This window comes from Mustela lutreola, chromosome 15 (assembly GCF_030435805.1).
Source record: "Mustela lutreola isolate mMusLut2 chromosome 15, mMusLut2.pri, whole genome shotgun sequence".
In the NCBI taxonomy this organism is placed as follows: Eukaryota; Metazoa; Chordata; class Mammalia; order Carnivora; family Mustelidae; genus Mustela; species Mustela lutreola.
The window spans coordinates 33,403,891-33,418,669 of NC_081304.1; the positions used below are offsets into that span (position 1 = coordinate 33,403,891).

Consider the following 14,779-nt stretch of genomic DNA (forward strand, 5'->3'; position numbering starts at 1 on the left):
CCCTGAGATCACGACCTGAGCCGAAGGCAGAGGCTTTAACCCACTAAAGCCACCGAGGCGCCCCTATAAAATTTATTTTTAATAAGATTTTATTTAGGGACATCTGAGTGGCTCAATCAGTTAAGGTTCTGCCTTTGGCTCAGGTCATGATCCCGGGGTCCCAGAATCAAGTCCCACATCAGGACTTGCTTCTCCCACTTCCCTTCCCCCTGCTTGTGCTTCCTCACACATGCACACACACACACTCTCTCTCTGACAAATAAATAGATTTAAAAACAAACAAATAAATAAAAGGCATCCCAAGAGAGGAGTACACCATGTGAAGACAGAAACACACAGAGAAAAGAGAGCTGTGTGGCTGTGGAGGTAGAGACTGGAATTATTTATCTGTAGTAGTCCCCCCACTTATATCTTTTGGGGGGGTATGTTCCAAGAACCCCTTGCATACCTGAAACCACAGATAGTATTGAACCCTATAAAAACTATTTTTTTCCCTGTATAATACATACCTATAATAAAGTTTAATTTACAAATTAGGCAAGTAGAAGATGAGCCACAAAGACTAATAATCCTATAGAACAATTATAACAATGTACTGAAATAAGAGTTACATGAATGTGTCTCTCTCAAAATATCTAATGGTACTGTACTCACACTTCTCGTGGTGATGTGAGACGATACCTCGCTGACATAATAAGACGACTTTGAGGGCTGACGCAGGCATATGATGTAGTGCTGGGCAATATGGACCTTCCCAGGATCAGTCAGGAAGATCATCTGCTTCCCGAAGGCAGTTGACCATGGGTAACTAAAGCCACAGAAATTGAAACCATGGATAAGGGGTCTCATACCACTGTATAAACCGAGAAATATCAAGGATTGACAGCAAACAACACAAGATAGAATAAAAAAGGAAGAATTTCAGAGGAATCGGGGCCCTGCTAACACCTTGGTTTTGAATTCCTTGTCTCCAGACTGTGAGGCAGTACATTTCTTATATTTTAAGCAACCCACTTTGTGGTAGTTTGTTATGGCAGCTCTAGGAAAGTAATACACTATTCTTGGGGAATAATTAATATGAATAAACATATATGTTCAAGGATACTCATTGAAATATTTATTTATTTAGTTTTATTTAAATTCAATTAATTAACAAATAGTGTATTCTTAGTTTCAAAGGTAGAGTTCAGTGATTCATCAGTTGCATATAACACAGTACTCAGGGACACCTGGGTGGTTCAGTCATTGAAGCATCTGCCTTCGGCACAGGGCATGATCCTGGGGTCCTGGGTTCCAGCCCCACACTGGGTTCCCTGCTCAGTGGGAAACCTGCTTCTCCCTCTCCCACTCCCCCTGCTTGTATTCCCTCTCTCACTGTCCCTCTCTGTCGAATAAAAAATATCTTTAAAAAAACCAACCAGGGACGCCTGGGTGGCTCGGTTAGTTGGACGACTGCCTTCAGCTCAGGTCATGATCCCCGAGTTCCGAGATCGAGTCCCGCATCGGGCTCCCAGCTCCACGGGGAGTCTGCTTCTCTCTCTGACCTTCTCCTCACTCATGTTCTCTCTCACTGTCTCTCTCTCAAATAAGTAAATAAAATCTTTAAAAAAAAACACAAACCAACCAAACAGTTACTCATTATATCACTTCCCCTCTTTAATGTCCATCACCCAGTTACCCCACCCCCCACCCACCTCCCCTTGAATTATTTATAATTATGAAATTTAGAAGTCACCAGAATGTTTAAGCAATAGTGGGAATCATTAAATGAAATATATTTATAAGGTGCCAATAAAAATCATATTTTTGAAAATCCAGGTAAATGTTTCACAATATAATAGTAAGTGAGAAAAGGCAGGACATAACACTGTATATGCCATGTCATTCAAATTTCATATTAAAAATCATAAATCATTACATATTTATAGAAAAAACTGGTAATAAACACTATTTATTTTAATATTTTACTTATTTATTGGTCAGAGAGAGAGAGCACAAGCACAAGCAGGAGGAGCCACAGAGGCAGAGGGAGAAGCAGGCTGCGCAGAGAGCCCAATGTAGGACTTGAACCCAGGATCCCAGGATCATGACCTGAGCCAAAGGCAGATGCTTAACTGAGTGAGCCACACAGGTGCCCTTTGTGGTAAATACTTTAAAGGGCTAATAGTGGTTAGATTTTTTTTCTATAATTTTCTGCTGTTATAGCAAAGTATAGATGTTAGAAACATCAGAAGGAGACAGTATATATAAATTTGATGGTCTCGAAGATAAAGAAACAAAGACAAAAAAAAGAAATTATATGTATCCAAATTTTTTTGAAGATTTTATTTATTTATTTGACAGACAGAGACCACAAGTAGGCAGAGAGGCAGGCAGAGAGAGAGAGGCGGAAGCAGGCTCCCCGCTGAGCAGAGAGCCCGATAGCGGGGAGCCCGATGCGGGACTCAATCACAGGACCCTGAGATATGACCTGAGCCAAAGGCAGAGGCTTTAACCCACTGAGCCACCCAGGTGCCCCTATGTATCCAAGTTATACTATTCATTTCTCCATACAGCTGGGACTTGTTTTACCCTGGAAATACGGGCGATTAGCGCAGAGGGTGGCAAAGACTTTTAGGCCCAAGCCTTTGTTTCGTAATGCAAAACCGAAGGTAGAGGCTATGAATTGTCTTATATATTTATTTCCTTTATAGCCTATGCAGCCTAAGAGAAAGCACTTAGAAGATTCTAATGAGAACCAGAGGGTATATGTTCTCAGCTGAAATGCTCAGTTATGTTGCAGGATTACCCAAGTGCCTAGCAATAAATGAAAACTCACAGGCCTATGGGAAGGACCAAAAGGGCCAAATGGGGACATTTACAGGAGGGGGACGGGGCGCCATAGTTGCAAGGGCTGTGGACACGCGCAGGGAAGCAAGGCCTAAGCCAACATCATGCAGCTGAAGGCTCTGCATAATTGCCAGAAATATAAGGTACATTCCTTCACTGCAAATTCTCTGAGGAGTTTTTGGCCTTTTTGTGTCTCCCCTCCCATACACAAATTTTCCTGGTTAAAGTGATCTCAAAACATACATTACCTACAGATTTGCATCGTTAGGAAGACAATTTGCCCACGAAAGCAACATAACCTAATTAAAAACGAATAGGGCACTTGCATGGCTCAGTTTAAGTATCTGACTCTTGATTGCAGCTCAGGTCATGAGCTCGCCACGCTCAGCAGGAAGCCCCTTTCTTTGTCCCTCCCCCAATAATTCCTAATAATTCCTAATAATTAAGCTAACCTTAAAATGACTCATTGTGGTGCACCTGGGTGGCTCCGTTGGTTAAGGGTCTGCCTTCAGCTCAGGTCATGAACCCAGGACTCTGGGATCGAGTCCCTTATTTGGCTCCCTGCTCCTCTGGGAGCCTTCTTCTCCCTCTGCCCCTCCCCAACTCGTGGGCTCTCTCATACTCTCTCATAAATAAATAAAATCTTACCAAAAAAATGACTCATGGGATTGTAGGAAAAATGGTTGCTTTTTTTTAAATGGTCCCATTTTGCATTGTCTGTGGCATTGGAAACTGGTACAGTCTTTTAGAAACATGACATAAGTATCAAGAGCCCAAAGGGGAAAAAAAAAGAAAAGAAAGAAAAAAGAAAGAATAAAAGTAAATTGTCTATTTGCCATCATCTATATGATGTACTTGGCATACACGATTTCATTTATTCATTACCACAATCCCCATAGAATCAGAGAGTTTAAGCAAATCATTCAAGTTGCACAGGTGGTAATGGACAGAACTGAGTTTTGGACCCAGGCTGCCTAGTTCCAAATTCAATATTCTTATCCATTCTGTGTTGCCATATACTGTTTACATTTTGACCCTGAGAATTGGACTCTGGGATCGAGTCCCACATGGGGCTCTCTGCTTGTCAGGGAGCCTGCTTCCTCCTCTCTCTCTGCCTGTCTCTCTGCCTACTTGTGATCTCTGTCTGTCAAATAGTAAATAAAATCTTTAAAGAAAAAAAAAGAAATACTTTAAGAAAAATACTATATGGCAACATCAGAAAACAGAACAATTTGAAACAGTATAATTGTCTAACTAGAACAGCTATAGTATGGTTTACCTTCATAATGGATTATCATAGACTTTAGGAAAGGTAATGGGAACTCTAAGGATATGAAAAAATACTTCAGGGACGCCTGGGTGGCTCAGTTGGTTGGGCAGCTGCCTTCGGCTCGGGTCGTGGTCCCGGCGTCCTGGGATCGAGTCCCATATGGGGCTCCTTGCTCAGCAGGGAGCCTGCTTCTCCCTCTGCCTCTGCCTGCCATTCTGTCTGCCTGTGCTCGCTCTCTCTCCCTCTCTCTCTGATAAATAAATAAAATCTTTAAAAAAAAAAAAAAAAAAAAAAAAAAAAAAAAGAAAAAATACTTCAGATACTATATTCAGTAAAAAAAAAAAGTGGAATACAATAGCTTATATTCATTGCACAAACAAAACTATATATGTATAGGAGAGCAATCAAAAGTTTTAGATTGCAGTTGTAATAGACTGGGTGTAATTTTTTCCCTCAAAATTTAGTTGTTTTTTTTTTTAAGATTTTATTTTATTTATTTGACAGACAGAGATCACAAGTAGGCAGAGAGACAGGCAGAGAGAAAGGAGGAAGCAGGCTCCCTGCTGAGCAGAGAGCCCGATGCGGGGCTTGATCCCAGGATGCTGGGATCATGCATGACCTGAGCCAAAGGCAGAGGCCTTAACCCACTGAGCCACCCAAGCACCCCTCAAAATTTAGTTTATTATTTATTTCAGAGAGAGAGAGAAAGAACGTGTGTGCGTGGGCAGAGGGGAAGGGCTGAGGGAGAAGGACAGAGAAACCTTAGCGGACTCCAAACTGAGCAAAGAGCCTGACACAATCCTGAGATCAAGACCTAAGCCAAAACCAGGAGTTGGACGCTTAGCTGACTGTGCCCCTCCACATTTAGTTTTTAGGGGATGCCTGGGTGGCTCAGCTGGTTAAGCGGCTGCCTTCGGCTCAGGTCATGATCCCGGCGTCCTGGGATTGAGTCCCGCATCGGGCTCCTTGCTCAGCCGGGAGCCTGCTTCTCCCTCTGCCTCTGCTTACCACTCTGTCTGCTTGTGCTCACTCTCGCTCCTCTCTCTGACAAATAAATAAATAAAATCTTAAAAAACAACAACAACAAAAAAAAACAAATTTAGTTTTTAAAAAATTATCTGAAATGAAGAGTTTTATCACATAATCACCTTCTCAAAATACTGGCCCCAGTGGAGTTTCTTTCTCTACTGGCACCTCTTCTGCTCAGAACAGCTTTCCATTTATTGTCCTCTTCTGCTCAGCTCCACAGCATGAGCTCTTGCCACTCATATTCATGTGAACAAGGTTGACCCAAATAGAAATTGCACATTCCCAGAAGTCACTTGACCATTTTCTCTGTGCTGTGACAGTGTCGAGCCGCACATTTTATTGAAGAATTTGTCCTCTTTTTTTTTTTTCCCCACAAAACAGGGTCTCCCCCCCACCCTATTATAACGGTATTCCTTTTCGCATAGCTGTAGCTGTGCACCTGTACACTGCCTTGACCACAAGGCTTCTCAACCTCTGCATCCTTGGCCTCTTACTACTAGACATAAGTAGCATCTCCTCCTAAAAGTCTGATTACTAAAGACATCTCCAGATGTTGCCAAAGGGTTTCAAGGGCTGGGGAGCAAAATCCTGTGGAGAAACACTGGACTAAACTAAAGGGATTGTCCGCGGTGGAAGGTGAGAACCTGTAGTTGGCCAGTTATGCCCTCATTTAACCACAAGAGGTCTCCCTAGACCTCATTATGGTTCTAATCTGGCAGTTACGGGGCTATGGCCACCACCAATTAGGTTAATTGTCGTGACTGGGTGGGAGGTGACGGCAAAAGGTTTACAAACAGAAGCATGAGATCAATCTCCTGTGCAGGAAAAATTCCAAACAAATAATGTAGATATTCCATAGTAAAGGACAGGAGTATGAATCCCAAAAGTGTGCTATATGCAACGACTTCCTGCCAAAGAATACAGTCTTGAAAGGGGAGTTGCAGGGGGTGGCAACGGAGTGGCTCAGTGGGTTAAAGCCTCTGCCTTGGGCTCAGGTCATGATCCCAGGGTTCTGAGATCGACCCCCGAAACCCCGCATCAGGCACTCTGCCCAGCAGGGAGCCTGTTTCCCCACAACTTCTCTCTACTGCCTCTCTGCCTACTTGTGATCTCTGTCAAATAAATGAATAAAATCTTAAAAAAAAAATAAAAGGGGAGTGGGGAGTAACCACAGTGGAGGAAGCTGACAAACAGGACCTCAGCCAGGTGTTGGAGGTCAACATCAACACGGATAAATCATATTGATAGTTTATGTCCCCTTGAAATGATGTGATAAAAATGGTACTTTACCTCCACAATCTTCCTCCCCAAACCCTATAATCTCAGCCTGATCGTGAGAAAAATATTAGACAAATTCCAGTTAAGAGGCAGACTGCAAATACCTGACCAGAACTCCTCAAAGCTGTTGAGTTCATTAAAAACAAGGGAAATGGGCACCTGGGTGGCTCAGTTGGTTAGGCAGCTGCCCTCAACTTGGGTCATGATCCCAGTGTCCGGAGATAGAGTCCCACACCCGGCTCCTTGCTCGGCAGGGAGCCTGCTTCTCCCTCTGTCTCTGCCTGCCATTCTGTCTGCCTGTGCTCGCTAGCTCTCCCTCTCTCTCTCTGACAAATAAATAAAACTTTTTAAAAAATTAAAAATAAATAAATAAATAAAAACAAGGGAAGTCTGCTCTACCTGAGGCTCCCTGCTCAGCGGGGAGTCTGCTTCTCCCACTGCCCCTCACTCTGCTCTTATGCTTTCTCTCTCTCAAATAAGTAAATAAAACCTTAAAAAAATTAAAAGGAATCACTTGGTGACTATAATTAGAAATGCCACCATCATGAACCAATCAGTATCAGGCAAGAAAATCAACGATTGATACCGAAGACAACTTAATAGGATAAAGGAGCCCAAATACTTAAAAACAATCTTGGAGATCATTTCTATACTAACAAGTAGGTAAATGTGGCACGATTGTGTCATGAGAATAGCAACCGTTAAATCTCACTGATACCCCCTTTGAAGCGGGTTCTGTAGTCCAGTACTATATTCAGGTGAGGAAGATTGAGTCTCAAAAAGATAATATAGTTGCTCAAGATCATGGAGCTAGTAAGTAGCAAAACTAAAATTCAGATTTTTACATCTGATTGTAAAGTCTTCGCTTTTGACTCCTGCGCGTTATTTTCAGTCTATATTTGGCAGTCGAGGTTATTAACCTTCACCGTAGAGTTAAGTATTACATAATTAAAGGGGTGCTGAGCAAAAAACCAGAAGTCTGGGGCCTCGGTCAGCTCAGGATATCAATTTCCTTACCAGAAAATTGTGGATACCCTTACTGGGTTATTTATTTATTTAAAGATTTTATTTATTTATTTAACAGAGAGAGATCACAGGTAGGTAGAGAGACAGGCAGAGAGAGAGAGAGGGAAGCAGGCTCCCTGCTGAGCAGAGAGCCCAATGTTGGGATTCGATCCCAGACCCTGAGATCATGACCTGAGCTGAAGGCAGCAGCTTAACCCACTGAGCCACCCAGGCGCCCCCCTTCACTGGGTTATTTAAAGAGTCAAATGAAAGAATATATAAGAAAATGTCTTGCAACCGGTGAAGTGTGGCATTGTATCATTAACACGTTTTTACTTTCTCAGCTTTTTGCAAACATGTCTGTGAGCTAATTGCAAAACGGGATGTGAGCAGATGATTGAAGGGAGCTTCAGAGCAGAGGCTTACAAGAGAATTGTGTTAGCTTCAAACCTTTACATGTAAGATCTCAAGTCTGTGGTCTTCATCACTGACTGCACGTATCACCTGGGGACTTCCAAAGGTATCCGTGCCTAGGTCCTTGGGCCCCAGACCAATTAAATTACAATGGCTGGGAGTAGGGCACAGTCAGTGCTGTGCTTAAAAGGCTCTCCTGGTGATTCTAATATGCAATGAAGACTGAGAACTGCCATTCTAATTGATCTAAAATCCAGTTCCGTTGGGTCCACCATACCCTTCCCTGCATAGGCCGCTCCTTACCCCTGGAAATTGCTGGAGTTGGAACAGTACCATCAGGCAATGAGGCTAAAATAAAAGTGTGGTCAGCCAAGCTGCTAGGACAGCTGATGATCTTGTCATTTGACTAAAAAAAATGGAACTATTTTGGTTTTATTCAAAGAAGGAAGAGTCCAGTCATGGGAGAGAAAATCCTGCAGAGGCCGGCTAAGTGATCAGTGAACCGTCTGCCACCATCACCAGCCAGGCTAGCAGAGAGGCTGCTCCGAAGTCCTTGCAAACTCTGCTCTGCAGGTTGGTTTATCTTGCCTATCATGCGGTCTGAGAACCTATTGGGATCCTGGGCCTTGGTGCCAGGCAGACCAAAGCAACAATCAGCTTACAAATTAGCAAATCAACAGTATTCAAAACCCGTGGAAGAAAAAAAAGCTGTTGAGCAAGAATAACATTAGGTATGTTAAAGGTTAATGTAATTCAGAGCTAGAAAGCCCCTTCTTTTAGAAATAGGCCCGTCCAGTTTCCTAAATGTACTGCCCTTTAGGGTCTTTGGTGGAAGGGTTTAGGTTACTGCCAACCACCGCTAAGAGTACCGAGAAGTCATCTGGGGGAATTGAGGGTCCCTGTCATGTAGGGTCTGGGCATCACCGTCACAAATCCAGGAACTTATGATGTCCTAACTCTCAGAAGTGAGCAGTCTCCTGGGAATAAACCCACATTAACCAAGCTCACAAGAAGTCCAATGCTGAATTACACAATGACCAGACATTAACACCAGATGGTACATTCTCTCCTCGTAAGAAAGACAACATTCGGAGCCACATTTGAACCATAAATTATCCTTGAAAGTCAAGGATATAATTAAGAAATTAGTTGGGTGATCATAAAAGATGGTACCATCAAGCTAGCTGGATTCACTCCATCTCTCTGTAAGTTTAACCAGTGAAGGAGAATAAAATACCTCAGACGCTGGCCGGGCACCCTCTGTATGGATCACGCTGGAGAGTCACTGACAAATTCTTGCTCTCCAGGAGTCAGTTTTTCAAACCAGAGATCTCCAAACTTCTTTTCTGGTTGTGTGTTCCTAACAGGAAAAAAAAAAATTATAATCCATTTTTCATACGATCTGCAGATAACTTTGATTTTTTTTTTTTTTTTTGTATCATCTTCTTGTCAGACCTGACAAGAAGGTTACTGCTTTTACTGAAAAATGTAGCTGACAGCTTATATTAAAGGTAATAAAAATGTCAACCCTACCATTTTACAGTTTGCTTGTGCTTTAATTATTAGTATCCTCTTTAATTTGTGGTTTCTTTGCAGGAATTTTGTTAAGCCCTTGTCCATTTCGTGAGAGTCAACTAAGGGAAAACCTGAGTACTACTGACAGAATATAATCTGTAAATCCGCTGAACAGGGCTTAGTAAACTGTAAGGTGCCACACGCTATGCTGAGAGGCAAGCAGTGAGTGAGGTACCACTGTCAACCCTCCCTTGTAGAATTCCCATTCTTCACTGGGATACCTCAGGAATGAATGAGGCTATTCTTCAGACAACGTATAATACAGTGCATTCACTCAGAGTCTAGAATATTTTGCAGCTTTAGATGCAATAGCTATATATAGTCGTCCTTAGAACAATAGTCTTAAGTTCTAGGACAATAGTTCTAGAAATTATGCCCTAATCCTTAATTGGACAGTGGCACTCTTAAATAACTCCATCTACGAGTCCCTGGGTGACTCAAGTCAGTTAAGCATCTGCCTTCGGCTCAGGTCATGATCCCAGGGTCCTGGAATCGAACCCAGCATCGGGCTTCCTGCTCTGCAGAGAAGCCTGCTTCTCCTTCTCCCTCTGTAGCTCCCCTTCTTTCTCTGTCTGTCAAATAAATAAATAAATAAATAAAATCTTAAAAAAAAAAAAGCAAACTCTACCTATTTGCTGACTAGGTGAGTCTTTTGTGTAGATGTTCAATATCTTTCATCATATTTTGATTCTGCTTATTGTTATGTCCTGAGGGAAACTTTATCTGAAGATTTGGGGGTGCCTATGGACTCTATTGCTTTGTAAGAACCACGAAATGAGTATGAGGGAGCCATTGTTGTCACATTTTACGATTAGGAGAATGGTTTTGTTCAAACTCAGAAACAAGACAGCTGAACAGAGTTAATTTGGTTAAAAGGCTCAGGATGAACTAGTTTTGTACCTCTGTCTTCAGAGATTTCACATACAGGGCTTCCCAGGAGTGGGAAGCCTTCCACAGAGTTTGAAAACTACAGCTCCAGAACATGAAAAAAATTGGCTGAGATGGAATTTTGCTATTATTAGTGCTGTGTTATAAGTAAGTCTCCAGGAACTAGAGACAAAGGAGATCCCATGTACAGTTTGTTTGCAATGAATTAAGAACAACAACAAAATTCTGATCCATGTTTTATCCTAAAGATATTATAGCATAGAGTTTTAGAATTTGAACTCTATAGTCAGACAGTGTTGGGTTGTTATTTTTATTTGCTCCACAGAGAATTTAATTTTATTTTTTAATAGGTAATGCACACACATGATACTAAATAGTAAATGGTAAGGCTCTCCCTCTCATTCCTAAGCTCCCCTCCTCTAGTGCTTCTCCACAGTGGCAACCACAGTTCCAAACTTCTTGTGATAGCAAAGGCATATCAAAACATCGATGTATATATTACATGTAAATATGCATTTTAAAACAAATGGTGGCATACTCTGTACAATTGTTCTGCACCATGCCTTTTTTTTTTATTTTTTAAGAACTTAATTCTTGGAATTTGTTCACTTTTTATTCAATATATATTTAAATATTTATTGAGCATTGTAATAGATTGCAATATTCTTCTCTATTCCTCATGATAGGGTTACACATCCTACTGACTTTGGAGGTTCTTCTAGTTAAGAAAAGTATAATAAACTTCTCTCTTGACTTAAGGTTTGGCCATATTTTCTTTGGCCAATGGATTGTAGGTAGAAGTGACAGTGTGTCATTCAAAGTAGAGGTTTTAAGGGACATCATATGTTTTCATGTGCTTCTTGTATAGCAGTGGCCCCTAAATAAGAAGATACTAGAAGCCAGTCTAAACCTAACATGTGACCCTCAGCCTAGAGCAGTGCCCTGCATATCAATGACAGAAAAAGAAATGTTTTGGGGTCACTTGTTACCACAGCCAGAAGCAAATTAATGCTGCTGTGTGCTCAGACAATTTTCTAGGTGCTTAAGTTCATTAGGGAACAAATGAACAAATGAACTTAAACACCCTTATGGAATATACAGAGCTACATATAGACCTACTTCTTTTTTTTTTTTTAAATGTTTTATTTATTTGAGAGAGAGAGAGAGAGAGAGAGAGCATACAACTGGTGGGAAGACCGGAGGGAGAGAGAGAGAAGCAGACTCCCCACTGAGCAGGGAGCCTGACATTGGGCTTGACCCCAGGAACCCGAGATCATGACCTGAGCCAAAAGCAGATGTTTAACTCATTGAGCCACCCAGGTGCCCCTAGACCTTCCTCTTTTTAATGGCTGCATAGTATTCCTTTGTATAAAGGCACTGTGATTTATTTAACCAGTCCTTTACTGATGGATTTAGGTTATCTCAATGCATCAGTCTCAAAAGGTAAAAATCCTATTTCTAATACAAATACATAGAAAGCATATATTCAAGTTTTATTTAATGTATAATGAAGAACCCACCAGGATGACAAAGTTGGTTTGAAGGAGAATATGAGAGATGCCTGGGGGGCCCAATTAGGTGAACATCTGACTCTTGATTTCAGCTCAGGTCATGATCGCAGGGTCATGAGACCGAGCCCTGAGTTGGGCTCTGTGCTGAGCGTGGAACCTGCTTAAGATTCTCTCCCACTGCTCCTCCCCCCTCCCCTATGCACTCTTTCTCTCTCTCAAAGAAAAAAAGAGAGAGAGAGAAAGAAAGAAAGAACATCTGAAAATTGAAAATTGTAGTCAGTGGATAAAAAGAAATTCTGAAATAAAATTGTTAATTTTTCAAAAAGATTTATTTTATTTGAGAAAGAGCAAGCAAGAGGGGGAGTGGCAGAGGGAAAGAATCCTCAAATAGACTCCCAGATGAGCAGGGAGCCCAAAGTGGGGCTTGATTCCAGGACCCTGAGAACAGGACCTGAGCTGGATCAAGAGTCAGATGCTTAACTGACTGAGCCACTCAGGTACCCCTGAAATTGTTAATTTTTATACAAAACTGGCTACTGGCCTACAGACTAAAAATAATTTCTGAGAGTTTCTTCTACAGGATAGAGGAAATAATCACCTCCCATTATCAGTTTTAGAGAGCTGTAAAATGTCTGGCCTTTCATCAACAGCAAAGTTAAATTCCCCGGAGAGAGTTTTTGCTAATACGAACCATGCTACAATTTACTTTTACATTCATTTTTGTGCACATGTGTGAGTGTATCTTAAGGATAAGTCCCTTGAAGTGAACTTTCTACTCACATTAATTTCTACTTTTGAGAGAGGTTACCAAATTGCCCTTCATAGAAATCATACCAATTTACCTCACTGCGAACATTTTAATGACTGTTTTTTCAAATCTTCTCCAACACAATGTTATCGAACATTTTGCTACCTGCCAATCTGATAGGATAAAAATAGCACCTCATTATAATTCCAATTTAAATTTTTTCTTATTACTATGGTTGAATATTTTCTTCATATCTTTATAAGTTATTTCTTTTTCCTCTACCATGAATTGTCACTTCAATCTTGGCCTTTAGAAAAATGAGCCCTTATCCATCACAGGTGTTCCCAATTTTGTTTTCACAGTTTTAGACAGATTTTTCATCCTAGCTCTATTGTTCACTAGCTGTGTACCTTGGGCAAATCAATTAACATCTCTGAGCTTAAGTTTACTCATCTATTAAATAGGGATAATGACATAGTCCTTGATTCCATATTTGGAACCCTGAGAGAGAGGTTTTAAATTCTAGCAGCTTTTGGTGCATACACTATATATCACCAAAACCCTAAGGAGTGTGAGCTCTTCAAGCATTTAATATTCCCACAAGAAACATATGAATATACTAGATGGGATTAATAAAGCCTACGAATGACCTCATATCAGTTGAAGTTTGCCATCAAATGAGCTGCATCAAATTTTTTTTTCCTTGGGACGCCTGGGTGGCTCAGTGGGTTAAAGCCTCTGCCTTCGGCTCAGGTCATGATCTCAGGGTCCTGGAATCGAGTCCCGCATCGGGCTCTCTGCTCAGCAGGGAGCCTGCTTCCCTCTCTCTCTCTGCCTGCCTCTCCAACTACTTGTGATTTCTCTCTGTCAGATAAATAAATAAAATCTTTAAAAAAAAAATTTTTTTTTCTTGAAAAGTGGAACATGGAAAAATCTTCCATGATTTATTATATTAGTTTGTTGAAAGTTAAAAATTGTACAAGAGAGAGACATCCTCAACAGTATTGTAACCAATTGGGAGATACAACTGATTGATTAGACAAATACTGAGACGAGTCCATGTGGGAAGGACTGGGAATGAAAAGAAGCTCTATGAGAGTGCTATTAGTAGCTTATGAAAATAAAGGAAGAAAAATATAATTGTTTGTATCCTGTCAAGTTGTTTTTTTACCCTACAGATTTAACTTATTGAATACTAGAGTTCTGTTATTGTTCCATGTGAGCTCTGCCGAACTCCCTTTTTGATTTTCAGAGCTTTTTGGATTTTGATCCGTGCTTAAGGTATAGAGAACTGTGGTACCTTGTTGTGAAGATTGGATTACATGAAACAAGGCATGTAAAGTGTCTCTACTAGCTCCTAGAACATAGGAAGAATAAGATAAATATTATTGTTCCTGTTGTTTTTAAGATGGAAGTGTTATGCCCCTCCAAATCCTGTTTCCAGGCCCTTTAGCTTGGCATAGGATTTTGCTTTGTCAGTAGTTTGATGTTCAGATGAGTTTCCTTGTAAAGGTGACTAAGATATTTGGAGAGGAGAGAAGCATTTTTATTCTTTGTTGGTGTAGAAGAAAGAAAGTGAATGGACTTTGAAGCTAGATAGATCAGGGCTCAAATTCCATAAGATCAGCTTTAAAGAGTGAGAGAGAAGAAATTAGCTATCTTCCAGGTTGCTTTGAAGATTAAATACAACTAGATAGACTAGAAACTGCTCAGTGCACAATACATACTCACTAAATGATGGCAGCTTTTTTGTTGGAGTATGTTCAGGAGGACTTAGGTACAACACTTAACCCATTTACAGTCTCAAAAGCATTTAATCAGCCACTTTCATGACTGAAAATGAGGGACTTGGACAAGGATCAGAGAAAGCATTTATTGTACATAAAGAAACAAAGCACTGTTACCAAGCTCTGTCCACAGGAGGATGGCACCAGGCTCTCCTCTGTGATGTAATGTCATGGGATTTTACTTGTTGGGGGAGGAGGGGGGACAATAAAGCGCAGGAGGAGTAACTTCCCCACCTCACCCAGGCAGTAGGGACTATTTCCCAGGTGATATGGTGGTGTGAGAGCCTATAGCCTTTAGCCTCCAGGAACTTTCTGTTGCACTGTGATTTTAAAATGCAGGCTGCCCTTTTAATATAGAATATCCTTCAAGTTTCAGGTTTAATGTCATACTGCAAAGTAAGACTGCTATCTGTAGATCAGTATACTCTGAGGACAGACCCAATCT

The 14,779-nt window shown here is 41.1% G+C and overlaps 1 long non-coding RNA gene across 5 annotated transcripts in view; it reads right to left on the minus strand.

The window, feature by feature from the left end:
- The window catches only part of LOC131815949 (uncharacterized), a 90,074-nt gene that overhangs the window by 71,750 nt on the left and 3,545 nt on the right, over positions 1-14,779 (minus strand). For all 5 annotated transcript variants that reach the window (XR_009347901.1, XR_009347897.1, XR_009347898.1 and 2 more), the window contains exons 2-3: positions 9,063-9,185; positions 655-808 (exon numbers count right to left, since the gene is read on the minus strand). This is a non-coding gene — a long non-coding RNA (uncharacterized LOC131815949). The remainder of the gene's footprint in view (positions 1-654; positions 809-9,062; positions 9,186-14,779) is intronic.